The following is an 18,353-nucleotide window of genomic DNA, read 5'->3' as shown; positions in this document are numbered from 1 at the left end:
TGAAAATAAGAGCAAACCAAACACATTTTAAAAAAATATTTCTAAACTATTATAGCTAACTGTACACAGGGACTGCAAAGTTTAAGAAGAATTCTGTTCATTTTCAACATGCAGCTGTATTGCTGCCGTTACCAGATAAAGAGACATGTTTTGTCCTTTTCAGTGACCCTGGCCATGGAGGCATGGTTTGATTCCATTTTTTATGTCTTAACATCACTGCTGTGTGTTGTAAAGTGTGTGCTGATGCTGTTTGACGTTTGGGATGATATTTGAATTTATTTGGGATGATATTTGGGATGATACACTGGATATTTGGAGCCATGTCCATGTCCATGTCCCCATTAGAGTGGCCAGGATAATATATCGGAAAGAGCTGAGGAAATAATAGGGCGGTGTCAGCAGCGGCACATCTTGTCACCAGGTTGGGCAGACAGCCGCTTGGGGCCCCCAAGCCAGATGACGACTAACAACTAAAACTTTAAACTTCCTGTAGTAGTGGCAATTTGTAGAGAATGTTCTTTCTTTTGAATTTTCGCTTGGGGCCCCAAATGGACCCTAGACTGGCCTCTGGGTGTCAGGTAGGCTACTGGCAAGGATAGCGTGAGCAATAGGCCTACAAATGCATGTTGTCTCCTTCAATTTTTAAGACTACCGGTATATCAAATGCATGGTCAAGTTCAAAAAAGAAAAGGAAAGACACAAAAAACAAAACATATGTGCTTCAATTTAACGTAGTAGGTAGGCTACATCAATCAATCAATTTTAATAGACATAGATACTGTCAGGTATAGGTTACTGATGTAATCCACATGCTACAGGCAGAGTAAATAAATCAAACAAAGGAAAAGGCTCATGTCACTTTACTGTAAAAAAAAAAAAAAGAGTTTATATTTTTGTGTCATATCATTCCAGCCCACCAGGGGGGGAGGAAGAGGCCAGCGGTCCCCATGATGCACACAAATATGAACATCCAGAGGAAGATGCGGTCGATCACCATGGCCACATACTTCCACTCTTCTTTCACCTGAGAAACAGAACACAGCACAACATCAGACTATAGAGTTCTTCAGTAACGCGGAAGCATGTAGTAGATTGTAGTCTTTCATGTTAGCATTTAAGGACTTCCTGGTTCGTATCGGCTTCCGGCCTCCATTGGGAATGAATAGGGGCCAGTTTCAAATAAGCTCCGAGTGCAAGCACGCGCTTCGCGAACCCCCGCAAACTGTCGAGGGTGTTAAAAATAGGCTGTAGGTATGACATGGTTGATCATTTTGTGTCAAACTTCGACATAAATACGATGTTGCGTCCATATGCTAAACCCGGAAACTTTTGGCGACTACAGAAGCGGCGCCTGTATCTAACGTCATGTACGTGCGGAGGGTTGTACCCATGGCAACCAAAGGAAAGTATGTAGTTCGGAAGTTTTAATGATCAGAAAGGGGTTAGCAATATTGAATTATAATCGTCATGATTTAACATGTGAATACACCAACATGATGATACGATCCGTTCCACTAATGAGAAAGGGATGCGGGAACACGCTAATGTTCGTTGTTGGCGTGCAACTTATATTTTTGCCAAACCTGAATCTCTATGGCGTTTTGCAATGTAAAAAATCGCCATGGAACCGGAAGTCCAAACGCCGCATACAAGTTGACGTCAACGCTGAAGAGCTCTATTCTTACTGATAGTCAGGGGCGGAGCTATAGGGGGGACAAGCAGGGCAGTTGCTTTGTCCCGTAGCCCTGTGTGCAATTGTTCCGCCACTGCTGCTAGAGAATGGAAGGAATATAGCGCACCAATTATGTGGTAGGACTTCATTATAGTAGACGTGTTGGTCAGTCATAATAAGCACTGATCTATTAATGCATCTGTTTTACACAAAAAGCAATGCTTCAGAACATTAACATGTTTTCAGCTATTCGTCGACTATTCCATTAATTATTTAATATAATATGAACGGGATAAACAGTATGTGTTGAAACCTTACACAGATGTCGTCCTCCTCGGCTCTGAGATGATCGGCGATGAACTGCACACTCTCCACTGCCACCTTCATGGCAGGTGACAAGGTGACAGGAGAGGAGGTGGCACGAGGAGGAAGAGGAGGCGGAGGAGGAGGAGGAGGAGGCCCTTTCACAGCACTCAGTGACATGGCCGACCTGGACTTTGGCATCCTGCTCTTGGCCCATGCTGGTGTCCTTCTGCCGTTGGTCAGGGGCACGTGTCCCTGGACTGAGGACAGCAGGGTCACAGGAATGGCCCCGTCACCTGTCCAGAGTCAGTAGGTCGGGAAGTTAGTAAAAGCAAAATGCTACGTTATATCATATTAGTAGCCTATTGTAGGCTACTGGTAGTTTATTGTGTAGTATAGCACTGATTCTTGAAAGTTTGCAAAAACATGTCCTACTCATAAAAGTGCTAATTGTGTGGAGCACATTCATGAACAAAGGACATCCAAGTAATAATCAAGGGGTAGTTTTATTATATTTCATTACTGAACTTGCCCACCACCTAGGCTATGAAACCTGCTCTCCAAAGCATAAGCATAATGATTTTAAATGGCTAAAAATGAAAAAATGAAACAATATTTAGGCCACTACTAATAGTTTTTGATTGGTCAATATGTGTCACATTTTCGTCACCATCATTACATATTTTTTGAAATACAAAAAAATCAGGCATGCATCATCTACATCACTGTGGAGTGTGGACCCCTCATTATGTCCAACAGTGCTAACGAAAACAAGTAAGATATGGGGTGGTTGTTATACATTGCTACACAACCAAGACCTTTGTCTATGATATTATACTTCAATAATTTGTATAAACTAATTTTTGTTTCCAAATTTAAAACCTCTTTTTGCTTTTTTTTCAAGAATCAATGATAGTGTAATGTATATAGGCTAATGTGTATAGAATAGTATAGTACAGCACAGCCTATACCCTATAGCAGTGGTTCCCAACCTATGGGTCGGGACCCACCTTATGGGTCGCCAAAGGATCCACAGGGGGTCGCGGAGCCCTCTTGATTTTAAGGGGTTTCGTTTTAAATACATATATCCCTTGTTGAATAAAAGACAAAGCATTTAACTAATAAATGCATAGAAGCAACACATTGTAAGTGCTACATTGAACATTTATTCTATATTTGACCAAAGACAAATTGAGGAATAAAATAACTAAAATGAGTTTTCGCAGGAAACAGAGGGCATCTTGTGACTCCCTCTCGTGCAGGCGCTCGTGTGGTTGGGTCACCAAAGCTTACAATAGTAAAAACATGGGTCCCTTAAGAAAAAGGTTGGGAACCACTGCCCTATAGTATGACATGAGTATTATAAAAATATAATGTAACACAATAAATGGTAAATGGTGAATGGTCTGCATTTACAGTACGTATATAGAACTTTTCCACTCCTTTGAGCACTCAAAGCGCTTTAACATGTATACCACACATTCACCCATTCACACTCACGTTCACACGCTGCTGTCCCTGCCTTCCACGCAGGGTACCACTCTGCCACCTGGACAATTTTGGGGTTAATGTATCTTGCTTCTGATTGGCAAACAGGCTCATCTAGTCTACCAACTGAGCCACTAGTGAAATAAGATAAATAAGAGAAAAAAGTTAGCTTCAACCAGGTTTTTTTTGCTCCCACTTGTTTTTTTTTGTTTTTTTCGTGACGTTGCCGGTAATCACCTTTATTCAGACAAGTGGGAGCAAAAAACCCAGGTTGAAGTGGACTTTTAACTAGGGATGGGATATCGGTATTTGTGTATCGTATCGGGTTATATTTCAGATATCAACATATTTCAAAGATCGGATTGGATCGGAATTTTCCCAAAATATCGGAATTTTCCTGATACAGACATTGAGTCAGGTGCAATATTAATTTGAAATCTTAACGCTTGCATATTAGTTGTCCGGATGGGATTGTTACTTTTTTAATTGTTACTTTTTGCTTATTATTTGTTTTCCTGTTCTTCTGACTCGCTTTTCTGACCAAATAGTCTGCTTAAGCCTACCTCAAATTGAAACCCATGCATATATATGATTTTGATATTGGATTGGAGTAGTATCGGTTTCGGCAGATATCCAAATTTAGATATCGGAATCGGATCGGAAGTGAAAAAAATGTGTATCGGTGCATCCCTACATTTAACTATTAACTATTAATTATCTGGTCATTTGCTTGTCCTGCTCCCAGGTCAGATGTTTGTTCAGACTTAAACTCACACTTTCCACTTGTGAAATAAACCATACCCTCATGCTCCTCTTGGAGGCAGTAGTACTGCATGCTCCTGGAGCGGTGCCTGGCCCTGGCGCCCGTCCCACGGGTCGGCTCCGGATCCCTCTCCCTTGGCCCGTACTGCACGCTGAGAGAGCGCACTTTGGCCCGGCCGTACGCTGCCCTCTGCACCCCTCCTGTCTGCAGCACAGGATGCACAGACGAACAGGAGGACAACGCCAGCATGTCTGTCCCTGGGATTTAGTGCAGTGAAAACAAAACATCAGACCGCCGCAAACTCAGTAAATTATTGAAAGAGTTTTCAATAATAATTTATTCACCTATGAATACTGTTTACTACTAGAATGGATGTACCACCATTTTGTATGTATGTATGTAATTTCAAATTCTTTGTATGACCAGTGCATGTAAAGAAATTGACAATAAAACCTACTTGACTTGACTTGACTTGACTTGATTTTCAAGATTCTAATATCACATTACCTAAGTCTGTATAGGCACCAGACACCATGAAATCACATCATGGCATTACACAAAGCTGACACTTTCATCCAAAGTGACTTGAATGTTTTCAGCTACAGGTAGTGATAGTGATAGTGGTTAGGCAACGTCGGCTACTTCTGCCATGGATAGATAATATAGAATTCAAATCTGTAACCTTCCGAATCCAAGACAAACTTCCTTACCATTAGTGCCACAGCTGGCTCAAACACAATAGTTTACCTTCGTCTTTTAAAAAATATTTTTTTATGCCTTCATTTTACAAGTAGGGGAGTGCAACTGGAGCGAGATGGGGGAAAGATCAGGCAGTTAAAGACCTTGAGCCCGATTTGAACTCGGTTTCCCGGGTAGTATATGGTACAGCTCCTTAGCCAATTGAACAACAGCACCCCCAGTCAGTGGCGGAACAATTGCACACAGGGCCCCAGGACAAAACACTGATAGGGCCCTCCATACAGCCTGCCAAGGTCATAATAGGGCCCCCACCACCTATAGGAGAGGGCCCTGGGCTCAAATGCCCTGCTTGCCCCGCCTGTCGCTCCGCCCCTGCTCCCAATTTACCCACCTCTGATAACGCCACTGCACCCCTGGTCTACCCCAGCCCAGAGCTCCTCTTGGATGGAGTGGTGGTGCAGCTGGGTGTGGTGGGGCTGCAGGGACATGTGCCTCCTCGCTGGCCGACCAAAAGGAGAGGAGAGTGGGGTGGTGGAGGTGGAGATGGAGCGGGGGGTGGCGTTGGCATTGGCACCACTGCCGTTTCCACTGCAGGAGATGAAGCTAGGATGATAATCAAACATGCCCAGGCCCATCTCGGTCTCGGTGGCATGGGTGTGGAGGGGCTGCAGCGACATGTGCCTTCTTGATGGCTGGCCGAAGGGGCAGGAGAGCGGGGTGGTGGGGGTGGTGGTGGCACCGGTGCAAGCGCCGTTGGCAGGAGGAAAGACACTGGCTCTGGGATGACCTAACTTGGCCAGATCCATCTCTGTCTCGGTGGCATGGTTGAAGGAGTTGATGCTGTTGTTGCCGTTGGTGATATTGCTACCACTCATCCTTTTCTGTGGCAGAGCGTCATCTGTCTCCGTCCCCGTTCCCGACCCCGTCACCCCTGAGGGCGACTTCTGGCTCGGCCGACGCATGAAGAGGAAGTGAGGCACCAGATCCAGGAAGAGGTGGCGCACCCAGGGCGGCATGGAGTGCGTGTGCGGCGCGCGGTGGTGCACGTTCAGCACGAAGACGGTGATGATGATGGAGAGCGTTACGAAGATCATGATGAAGAGCAGGTACTCGCCGATCAGCGGGATGACCAGAGACGTGGAGGGGATGATCTCGGTGATGAGCAGGAGGAAGACTACGATGATAGTGGTGGTGGTGGTGGGACAGAGAGAGAGAGAGAGAGAGAAAGAAAGAAAGAAAGAAAGAAAGAAAGAAAGAGAGAGAGAGAGAGGTGGATATTGAGAAAGGAAGTATAGAATAATTAGGGCTGGGACATTAACTAGTTAATTTTGATTAATTAATCACGTGACTCGATTAATTAATTAACACGATTTAAAAAATGAATCGAAGTATAATATAGCTACATAGTTCTGTATTAGATCAGGGGGGCAGTATTGCGCCTGATGGTGAACAGCCTGCTGAAATTACAGTAAGAAGAGTTCTCTCTTCTTTAAGAAATGAATAATATTTTAAGATGAAGCTTATTTATTGTAATTATCCAAAATATTTTTCACTGTTCTCAAGTCAGATATTTAAATGTGATTAATTAATTCCAAAGCCTGTAGATTATTTCGATTAAAAAAATTAATCGAGTCCCAGCCCTAAGAATAATATTAATTTCGAGGGCTGGGTGGAGATTGAGAAAGAGGGGTAGAGTATATCATAATTAAGAGAGAGAGAGAGAGAGAGAGAGAGAGAGAGAGAGAGAGAGAGAGAGAGAGGGAGAGGATGGAGATTGAGGGGTATTTTAAAAGTACCCGAAACTGCAAACTCATTATGTTACACACAAAAGCTTATGAAAGAGAGAGAGAGAGAGAGAGAGAGAGAGAGAGAGAGAGAGAGAGAGAGAGAGAGAGAGAAAGGACAGAGAGAGGGATAGAGAGAGAAAGGAGAGAGAGAGAGAGAGAGAGAGAGAGGGGGGGGGAGAGGGAGAGGATGGAGAGAGAGTGAGAGGATAGAGAGAGATGGGGGGTGGGTTAAAAGCCATTTTTTGGATCACTGAGAATTTTTTTCCCCCTTAGGACATAATACTCCTCTATGTGGTATGAAAGCTACAGTATATATGCAGTCTTTTGCCTTCCACTGACCATCTAGTCCTTATAGTATTGTATGAAGCAAGGCTGTATAGTCCTGTTTAAACATTTGGTAGTGTAACTAATAAGAGTAGTATTCTTTTATATCTTTTTTGCACAGTTATGAAATCAACAAGCCTACATGTTATCGCAGTGACTTTGGTGAATATGTTAATCTTATTTATCGTCATGAAAAATCAAACATCACATCAGTCAAAACACTATTTCATTTTTAAAGCTGATACATACCAAGTAATGAGGACCCAGTTCTGAGGACCCAATCCTTGCCAACCTGGGCTTGGGAAAACAGACCTCTTTGACCCCCTGTCGGCTTCCCAGCCCCTTATGATGTTTGAGCCGAAGAAAGCTCAGGAAATATTTATCCTGTTGGGGCATTATTATTAACCCATTGATGCCTAAAGCACCTGCAAAAAGGCTGCTGAATGCCTAAGCCCTTTCTACGAAAAGTTGCCTATATAAACCTAAATATCTCAGCCTCTGAAGCACATAAAAACATAAGTTGCATTTAAATGCTAAGACCCTCATCTTGCATTAGACTGTGTTCATTCAGATTTTTAATACAATTGTCTCAAATGACCTGAATGTTGTGTCATACATCTCCACTCCATTCAGCATCAATGGGTGATATCCTCCTCACCTGTGAGGGAGAGCAGCACGGAGATGCAGAGTTGGACCTTCTCGCCGCTGGCCGAGGGCAGGTAGAAGACCAGCACGGTGAGGCAGGAGATGAGCAGGCACGGCACGATGAGGTTGATGGTGTAGAAGAGCGGCAGCCGGCGGATCAGGAAGGAGTAGGTGATGTCCGAGTAGCTCTCTGAGCAGCACTTGTACTTCTTGATGTTGTAGGTGGCCACGGCGTTGACGATGACCCACTCCCCGCTCTCCCAGTAGTCCTTCTGATCCACGTACTCCGACATGCTGACCAGGTCGATCTGGATCGAACGAACGAAACAATGAGTAAATGGCCCTGTCGTGGCCTATAACAGTAGGGCACTGGGTTACTACGCTGGTGATCCGGATTCGGTTCCGCCCCGGATCATTTGCCAATCCTTTCCCATCTCTCCTCCACTCTCCTGTCAGCAATAAAGGCAAAAAGTCCTAATGTCTATATAAAAGAATGAACGGATGATTTTTTAACCCGTTTAGACATGACCCTTATTGTGAAATTGTTGTTTACAGAATGGCAATGACCCAAGTTGTAATATACGTATTACTAAAGGCTCTGGGGAATGTTGTGGTAGTGTAGTACTATGGCACGATGTTGCCAATGGCTATTACAGCCCCATTTATACTGCGGGCAATTGACCCAGGAACTTAAAGGACCAGTTTGGTCAATTTCAACATGCAGTTGTAATGCTCACACTACCCTGGACTTGTCAGTAGGCTGAGGTTTTTTTTTTCTTCTTCTTCAGCCTTTTCCGAGATCTCGGTCATTGTAATGGGGGCAGCTCTTTGTTTACATTTCATAAAAACATTTTTATTTATTCCCAAAAACATCCGAAAGGTTATACAGCATCAGCAGACAACTAGCAAACAGCGGTACCTTATGGGAAAATATTTACAGTAGGCTTATGTTATTTTTTTTAAAAAATGTAAACAAACGCTGCCCCCATTAGAATAGCTCTTATCTCGGAAAGGGCTTAGCCGAAAAATGTGCCATCACCAGGTACTAACAAGTCAAGGGTAGCGTGAGCAATACAACAACATATTGAAATTGACTGAGCTGGTCCTTTAAGCCCATGGAACTTCAGCCCAGCCCCTGTACCAGTTTATACTAGAGATGCACCGGATCCTGATTTTTAGGATCCTGCCGGATACCGGATCCACTGCTTAAGATCCTGCCCGATCCGGAACCGGATACCGGATCCTACAAAAGGGTTGAAACATGTAGTCTACTTGCACACTTGGGCCCTTTTTATTACGTTGGCTCAAACTATTTTTTAGACTCATTGGCTTATTTCCACACTGCCTGCAACGGCCGCTTCCAAAGGGCTTTCACTCCATGCAGTGATTGGGGTTGTGAAAGACTAGGCTAGAGACACACCAGACCCTGATTTTTAGGTAACATGCCGGATACCGGATCCACTGCTAAAGATCCTACCGGACCGGTGAAAAACCCTATTATCCTGCCGGATCCGGAACCGGAACCGGATCCGGATCTGGTGCATCTCTAGTTTATACTGCCTGCGGCTAGGCCAAAAATGGGCCAAACCAAGAACTGTTGTCTCATGGACCGGGGCTATTATGGGGCTACTCCTTATGCCAGTGGAATTTGTTTCTAGTACAGCATGGCACAAGTTCCAACAAAATCCATGCCCACTAACCCCGCCCTTTTTCCAAAGTTTCTTACTATCACAGGATTTCCAGTTCCTGTTAGGCTGCCCATATCCCTTCTGAATGATTTACCACAAGCAACTGCGACCCAAAATGGTAGTGGCCGCCCTTGAAACCGTACATGATAAGGTGGTTAACTTTGTATACTGCTGTACTCTGTGGTGCTGAGCCCTTACTCTGTACTTGCTTGAATTTCCTCCTTGTAAGTCACTTTGGTCAAAAGCGTCTGTTAAATGTAATGTAATTTAATGTCATAAAATTAAGATACAAGAAAGACAAACACCTAGCGACACACACAGACCTTGGCCTTGTCGTAGGTCCAGGAGCCGAACTTCATGGTGCAGTTCTGCTGGTCGAAGGGGAAGAAGGTGACGTCGATGCTGCAGGAGCTCTTGTAGATGGCCGGCGGCACCCAGGTGATGCGGCCGTCGTGGAACAGGTGCGCCTTGGTCAGGTGCGTCACCGTGAAGTCTCCATCAGCGCTGAGACGGGAGATACAAATCAAAAATCTAATTAAAAATATATAACATATATTCAAATAAATTTAAATTACAATACAGTTTGTATCATCTCTTAATTGAGGTGGGTCTAATTGTCAAGTAAATGAATGCAAGTTATGTAATTTGTGGATAATTGACTGCCATACCTGCCTAACATTATAGATTGTTTGCCATTCATTATAACAATCTGTGAAAAACCTTATTACAAACAGCTGTGAAAAGAAACTATAATTAAAATGAAAATTCCTCATGTTAATGATAAATACATAATGACATATACTTGTAAATACTCATACTGTATAATTAATATATATGTAGATTAATTATAGGCCAATTTATTATACTGCGTACGATACGATATGATAAGATATGATTAGACTTCATTGTCAGTTTTCACTGAAATTCATTTTGCATACTTATTGTAGAGAACTATATCCGGTCTCCAAATGAACTGAGATGGGATTCTCATTGAGGTGACGTTGCCATAGTCTGCAGGGTCCCAGCGCAGTTTGTAATCATACCACTCCTGTTGGATGGAACAAATCACAACGTCAAGCAACGGTCAAAGCAATCTCTTTGCTCAGATCCACTTAAATATTTCCTGTCAGATTTAATCTGTATGGCTGTCAAGTTTCATTTGTTTTTTTTTGTTTTGTTTTTCTAATTCTCCTCAGCCCCTGACAGACATATTGTTATGTGTGTGTGTGTGTGTGTGTGTGTGTGTGTGTGTGTGTGTGTGTGTGTGTGTGTGTGTGTGTGTGTGTGTGTGTGTGTGTGTGTGTGTGTGTGTGTGTGTGTGTGTGTGTGTGTGTGTGTGTGTGTGTGTGTGCGTGCGTGCGTGTGTGTGTGTGTGTGTGTGTGTGTGTGTGTGTGTTTGTTGATGGACATTTGACGAGGACAATGAGAGCTTTGGCAGAGAGCAAGATGACCCCAATCTCACAGGGAAAATGTTCATTGCTTATGCTTCTGATCTGGGAAGCCGACAGCGGGGGGCAAACAGGTCCCTTGTCCAGGGCTCAGAGAGAGATGAGGCTCACAATGGCCTCCTCACATTCTACTAACCCCACTCCGATGAAGTTGGGACGTTTGGTAAACAGTGAATAAAATCAAAATGCTATCATTTTCAAAACACTCAATCTATTCATTAGATGGAGAATAGTGAAAAGACAACATATTAAGTGTTAAAACCGAGAAAAAATATTGTTTTGGGGGAGATATGTACTCATTTCTAATTTGAGAAATCCAACACGTCTCAAAAGAGTTGGGACGGGGACAATAAATGGCAGCAAATGTCAAGGAAGACTAAAAACAAAACAAAAGACAACACTTAACAGTTAAATACATTAACCGATGAGATGATTTTATATAAAAAACAGTGTTAATTCCTATCTTGGACATGATTTCACCAGCTTAAATGGTGGGTGTATTCCTTGTCATGTTTTGCAATGTTTTCCTTTCTGTAGTGCTTACAGTGTGACAGGTCTTGACCAAAAACCCACCATTTTATCACATGCTGGTCCTTATGATGGAGCCAAACTGTTAAAACATAGTAGAGAATGCAATTTGACCTTACTATGTGGCAGTAATCGAAGATCTCCCTTCAAAATATAATGCATGAGTGCCTTTTCATGCTGTTTAAAACGCATTTATACCATTCAGCACTGTATTTAACTCTACAGATGAGTGAGAACATCTTAACCAATGCACTACTGCATCCGCATGCCATCATGGAGGCTGACTTTTGAAGCTAGCACTAACACAAGTTGGATGGTCCATTTTCACTGTAGCACAGGATGTGCAATGCTCTATTATTGTCAAAAAGAATGGACTTCTACAACTTCTGCTGACTTCTGTAAGCAAAGGACAATTTCCCATGTCTTCTGGGTCTATTTCAAGTGAGCTCAGGTGCTTAGGAGAATGTTAAACCCCTGTGTCATTTTCATGCATTAAGCATTCTTAATATGGTCAATTTTCAATAGCTCTAGCACTCCAGGAATTAGAGTGAGACTACAGCCAATATATATTTCATGATGTCATGAACCTATACAATGATTTTATTAACAAAAATATGTCTTATATACACTCAATCGTGGTAAATCAAAGGGAATTCAAAAATGTATGTAATAACTATGGTAATTATTCCCTTTGCATCTTTAATTCTGAGTGACTCAGCCTCTCTGTGATGATCTTATACCTGGACACCTATATTGTCCGTCAGTACAATTCATTTTGAAATGTTCTTCTTTGTTGTTTTATCTTATTTGGATGTTTACTAAATTTCACTGATCCCCGTCCCAACTCTTTTGAGACGTGTTGGATTTATCAAATTAGAAATGAGTACATATGTCCCCCAAAACAATATTTTTTCTCGGTTTTAACACTTAATATGTTGTCTTTTCACTATTCTCCATCTAATGAATAGATTGAATGTTTTGAAAATGATAGCATTTTGATTTTATTCACTGTTTACCAAACGTCCCAACTTCATCGGAGTTGGGGTTTGTATTTACAGTTAGGGCCCTTTCAGATAACTTTGCCCCGGGCCCAGCAAAAGCTGTGAGTGGTACTGCTTCAGATGTCAAAACTCCATAGTAACGGGAAATCACCAAGTAGAGCAGGGCTGCTGTCAGTTTTTGCCAGGCACAGGACAACACCATCTGAGAGGGACCCCCATCCTATACATATACTGGGGCCATCTCAATGTCAAGTGTTCTAGCCTTGCTAGGACATGAAAAGCCTGGTGATTGGACACTCTGCAGAGTTCAACAAATAGTATCCAATCACTGGGCGTCTCACGTCCTTGCATGGCTAAACACGGGACATTGAGAAAGAGCCAATGTCATGAAAATGGTGGGCGCCCTCTCTCCCTGGCCCCGTAAAACTGACCCTTTAGTCTGCCCCCTGTCGGCTTCCCTGCAGAATAGAGTCACCCTCTCACTCTATCAGTGGTTTGTTTTTTTCCCCTGTCTGAACCAACTTATGGCTGCTTTCACCTTGGTCTGATGTTGTCATCTTATATAACAGTAGGAGTCACATTCATTGCTGATGTGGTATGATTAGACATGAGATGAATTGTGTGGCTGATGGATGTGTGTGTCTGGATCTTATAAATAGACCAGTGGTCTAGTCACTCACTTGTTTTAACCAGACATTTGTGGTCATCATTTGATTCTTCTCATTCTGTTTTTTTTGGGGAAAATTAGACAAAATCCATTTGTTACTTACTCATACGCAATAAGTAGTTCGGCTATGATATTTCAGGCTGAATGTCTGAGAGAGAGAATGTGACCTTCTGAGAGCAATTTCTTCAGATGTTACTCTCTCTCTCTCTCTCTCTCTCTCTCTCTCTCTCTCTCTCTCTCTCTCTCTCTCTCTCTCTCTCTCGCACACGCACACACACAGAAACACCCAAGCATGCACACACGCGCACACACACACACACTCTCTCTCACACACACTCTCTCTCTCACACACACACACACACACACACACACACACACACACACACACACACACACACACACACACACACACACACACACACACACACACACACACACACACACAGCCCTTTGGAAAGCATATGCAGTACAGTCATTAGGACAATAACATGTTGAATTTTACCACATCATTGAACTTAGTAGTGCGTGTGCTTAGTTGTGTGTGTGTGTGTGTGTGTGTGTGTGTGTGTGTGTGTGTGCGTGTGTGTGTGTGTGTGTGTGTGTGTGTGTGTGTGTGTGTGTGTGTGTGTGTGTGTGTGTGTGTGTGTGTGTGTGTGCGTGTGTGTGTGTGTGTGTGTGTGTGTGTGTGTGCGTGTGCGTGTGCATGAGTGCGTGTGTGTGCGTGTGCGTGTGCGTGTGTGTGTGTGTTAAGCAGCATGACTTTTACCACATCGATGAGCTGAGCGATGGACAGGCCGAAGCGTACACGGACGGCGTCGGACATGTTTGCCACGGGGCGAGCCAGACGGTTATAGCCACTCAGGAGCTTGTCTAGCAAGCGGCCCTCCGCCTGTGCCTTGGACACGATGACACTCACAACTACGCAGGGAGAGAGAGAGAGAGAGAGAGAGAGACAGACAGACAGACAGACAGAGACAAACAGACAAAAAGACAGACAAACAGACAGACAGATAGAAAGACAGAGAGTGAGAGAGATATTACATAGACAATTAGGTGATATAGAATAGAATGGATGGATGGGAGGTCTATTTTCCATGTCTAGGTTTGTCACGAGATCCAAGTATTTTGACATTACTACTTCTCTATTCTATGCCATTTTGATCTCCTGATGTGTTTCTTTTGTGTCTGCAAATTCACAGTTGGCTACATTGCAATATTATATATAACTCTGAAAATGGAAAGACGGTCAGTGACAGAAACACAAAGACACAGATTTGAGTGAAAACTGGTAGGAAACGAAATCGTTAAAACAGAAATAAGACTTTAAGAACAGGGTTAAAGGAGAAAAAAAGAAGAGAGTAGGGAAAATGTACCCAGACAAGAATGCAGAAAAATCAGATAAATCAGTAGAAGTGACATTGTGAATTTAAAGTTAATTGTTGAGGAATTGTTTTCATGTTATTTGAGCAACTTGTTTATCCTTTATGATTGAAAACTTTTGTCTCATGTAACAAAAAGGAACCCTGATCTGTAGACATGTCTCTTGAAAATACAATACAGTAATAACAACACAATGACGAAAATAACTCAAAACAGCCATAGAAAAGTAAAAGCAAATGACACAATAACAACATGGCATCCTATGTTTGCAGCAGGAGTAAAACAATTCAATTCAATTTCAATTTACTAGTATAAGGAGGGCAGAACAAATGGAAGACAAGCACGTTGAGCTCCATGCTTACCTGTTGGTGGAAGAAGGCAAATGACGAAGAGCATCACACCAAAACACCTGCTACCCATCCCTCTTCTCCAGTCGTTCGGCATCACGAGCATCGTCTTTGATCTATCTCTCTCCACTACACTGTTCTTTAGAACCAGCTCTGTTGGCTGGGAATGTTGTTCAGGTTTTCATGCTTACTTTTATGCATGAAACTTCTGTGCTCCTCCACAGTGTAGGTGACAGATGCTCAGTGACCAACCCCACAGCTTGTTCTGCCGGCCACAACCAAAGTCAGACGGTGCAGGCTGTGACACCAGAGAAGAGTAGTGCAGAGCAGGGCATCCCATCACGTCACGGACACCGCGTGTTGCCTCCAACCCTTTTGTGCTGTAGTTGAAAACACTCAGATGAATGGCACGGAAATGACTTTGCAAACCCACCCCCACCCGTCCCCTCCTATCACCAAGACCCACCACCACCCCGCCCCAGCAAACCAGCCACCCACCCCTTCTGCAAAACCAACTGAAGCGTGATGATGATGCCCCTCGTATGATAACCTATAACCAGTGATTCTCAAAGTGTGGTCCAGTGACCTCTGGTGGTCCGTGACAGAGCTCAGGTGGTCCACGAGGGGATTTCTACTTTTCCAAGACAAGTTAGTAGTAGGCTATATTTGTAACATTATTACAAAGCTAAACATAGCTGAAGTGATATTTTCACCACAAAATGACAGGCTTGTAATGTGAATAAAAAGAAAGTGATCTGCACCGAAATTTAGCAGTCTCAAATTAGCACCCATCAACTGTCAGTTGACGGGTGGTCCCTGAAAATTTTTTGGGGGACAAAGTGGTCTTCGGTCTGAAAACGTTTGAGAAACATTGAACTAAACTATAATCTCACCACTCCATCACAACCACCATCATCACACTACCCACCCCCCATCAACCTTCCCATGATGCTCTTCATATCTAACACTCTCTTTCTCTCTCTCTTTCAAATCTCTCTCTCTCTCTCTCTCTCTCTCTCTCTCTCTCTCTCTTCTCTGCATGGGGACGACTTTTTGCCCGGGGGAGAAAGCAGGACAACGGAACAAGGGGGGAAGGCTGCCTTGCACTCAAGACTTAGGCATAATGAAAACACTCAGCCTCCATTCAATCCCTCCAGTCTGGGGAAGGGAGGACATATTCCAGCCCTCGGCGCTCCAATGCAATCCATGCGGTCCATGTTGACATTCATGCCTTGTGCATTTACCCTCATCGAGGCACACACGCACACACACACATACACACACACACACACACACACACACACACACACACACACACACACACACACACACACACACACACACACAAACTCTCACACACACAGACACAGACACACACACACGAGCACACACGCGCGCACGCACACACACACACACACACACACACACACACACACACACACACACACACACACACACACACACACACACACACACACACACACACACACACACACACACACACACACACACACACACACACACACACAGTGCGTCCTTCACGAGAGCTGTGATTTGTGGGGCAGAGAGGGGACAGGGCATAGCGATGAGGGGAGTGCGGAGAGTGGAGAGGGGACAGTGTGTGACGTGTCCTGTTTATGTTACTCAAAAAGTTTAATCATAGACACGATCATCCATCTCAATGATGGCCTGTCAGAATAATTTAGAATGTGCCCAGACACGGGGGCGAATCAGAGCATCAGTGTATCAATGTGATGAATGCAGTTGTTCCTCACGATTTTTGTGCAGAATGTATGTGTCCGAAACACATTGCATGGAAGTGCAGTATTCTTACAGTATGCAGTTGTGTCCAAAACAGTGCATTTGTTACCTTCCCCAGTGATACTGATGTGCAGTTTTTGTACAACACAGTGTTTTCATAAAGGAGTCACAGCTATGGCCTGCTAACAAACAGTGTACTCTAGGCTCCATCCAAACTGCTTTTGTTCAACGCGAGATATAAAACAGTGTGGCAGTGCACTAGCTGTGAGTGACATTGGCGGATCCAAAGGGAACAACTAAAACAGCCCGTAAACCTCTTGGACTCATGATGCCCCTGGACATGTTAAGCGAACGCGAATGTCTGGTAGCACCGTGAGGTAATGTTTACTGTCAGTGACATTGGCTGAATCACATATTGTATGGGCTGTGTACTACATGATAATGCATACATGCACAGTACATTGACACACAATGTCAATTCAACATTTAAAATGTAGGAACAACTACAATGTTTGACTTTGAAATTTGAATTAATATTTACAGTAGGCCTACTGTGCAGACAATGTCAGTCACATTTAGTAGCTCATCATATACTGTATAATGCATGAGGAATGGTTTTGAACTTGGCCTTAGAGATGTAGGCCTATAATAGGCAAATAATAGCAGATTGGCGCAAAGAGGCACTTGCAGGCAAGACACTGCCGACCGTCTGTGTACTGTAGGCTCTATCCAAACTGCTTTTGTTCAATACAAGATATAAAACAGTGTTGCAGTGCACTAGTAGTGACATCCAAATAGTGTAATGCAATGTTTACTGTATCAGTGACATTGGCTAAATTACATATTGTATGGTGTGTATACTAGGCCTACATGATAATACATACAGTACATGCACAGTACATTGACACACATTTCAACATTTAAAATGTTGGAACAACTAGAACAATGTTTGACTTTGAAATGGTTGAATTAATATTTACTGTGCAGACACTATCAATTGCATTTAGTTGCTCATCATATTGTATTCTGCGTAATGAATGGTTTTTAATTTGGTCTTAGAGATGCAGGCCTATCCGAGCAAATAATAGCAGATTGGCGCAAAGAGACACTTACAGGCAAGACATTGCCAACCCTCAGTGCCTGTGCCTATGCTGGAAGGGGCCCTGGCAGCTACACTTCTGTCTTCACATTTCACCACAAATACTGCACAACGTCCAAACAAATCATTATTTATGGACCGTAATGCTTGCCATTTCCTACCGAAGTTGATGGATACTGGCTTTTGGTGAGCATTTAATACACTTTTAATCCTCTTGTCCTTTGACTACAACATGACTCCAATTTGGATTACAGTTTACAGGCTTCAAGATACTGTACCAGGCCAGCCTCATCCAAAATCACTTTAAGTTATTGTAATTTGAATGACACAGCTTTAAATGGCTTGATTTAACAACATTTGGCCTACTCTGGGCTGGTACTGATCTGACACTACCCATAGACAAGGGCAGCTAAATGAGGCCTTCAGGGATAGGGCCGTAACGCAGGTAGGCAAGGATAGGGGGCAGGGTTAACACTACAGCAGGGGTTGCCAATTAAGTTTGGACCTGGGCCAATTTTTTTTCAGACAATGAATCGCGGGCCAGCGCTATGTTTTCCAATTTTAAATAAAAAAGTTTGGTAACACTTTATTTTAGGGATACATCACTAATACATACAATGTTAATGTCTGCATAAGTAACTTGTAAGGCATGTACTAAGCAAACGCTAAGGCCTACTAGGTCCTTACTAAGGTTAAATTGGTAATAAATCCCTTATTGTGCATGAACAAGACATTTGCGAATATAATGGGCTG

General features: G+C 43.2%; 1 pseudogene; it reads right to left on the bottom strand.

The window, feature by feature from the left end:
• Positions 1-898: 898 nt before the first annotated feature.
• On the bottom strand, positions 899-13,923 carry LOC134462995 (neuronal acetylcholine receptor subunit alpha-2-like; annotated as a pseudogene).
• Between the last annotated feature and the right edge of the window lie 4,430 nt (positions 13,924-18,353).

The sequence above is a fragment of the Engraulis encrasicolus genome, chromosome 14, assembly GCF_034702125.1.
Source record: "Engraulis encrasicolus isolate BLACKSEA-1 chromosome 14, IST_EnEncr_1.0, whole genome shotgun sequence".
Lineage (NCBI taxonomy): Eukaryota > Metazoa > Chordata > Actinopteri > Clupeiformes > Engraulidae > Engraulis > Engraulis encrasicolus.
Note: the sequence above shows the minus strand (reverse complement) of the source record. Positions and strands in the feature narration are given on the sequence as shown.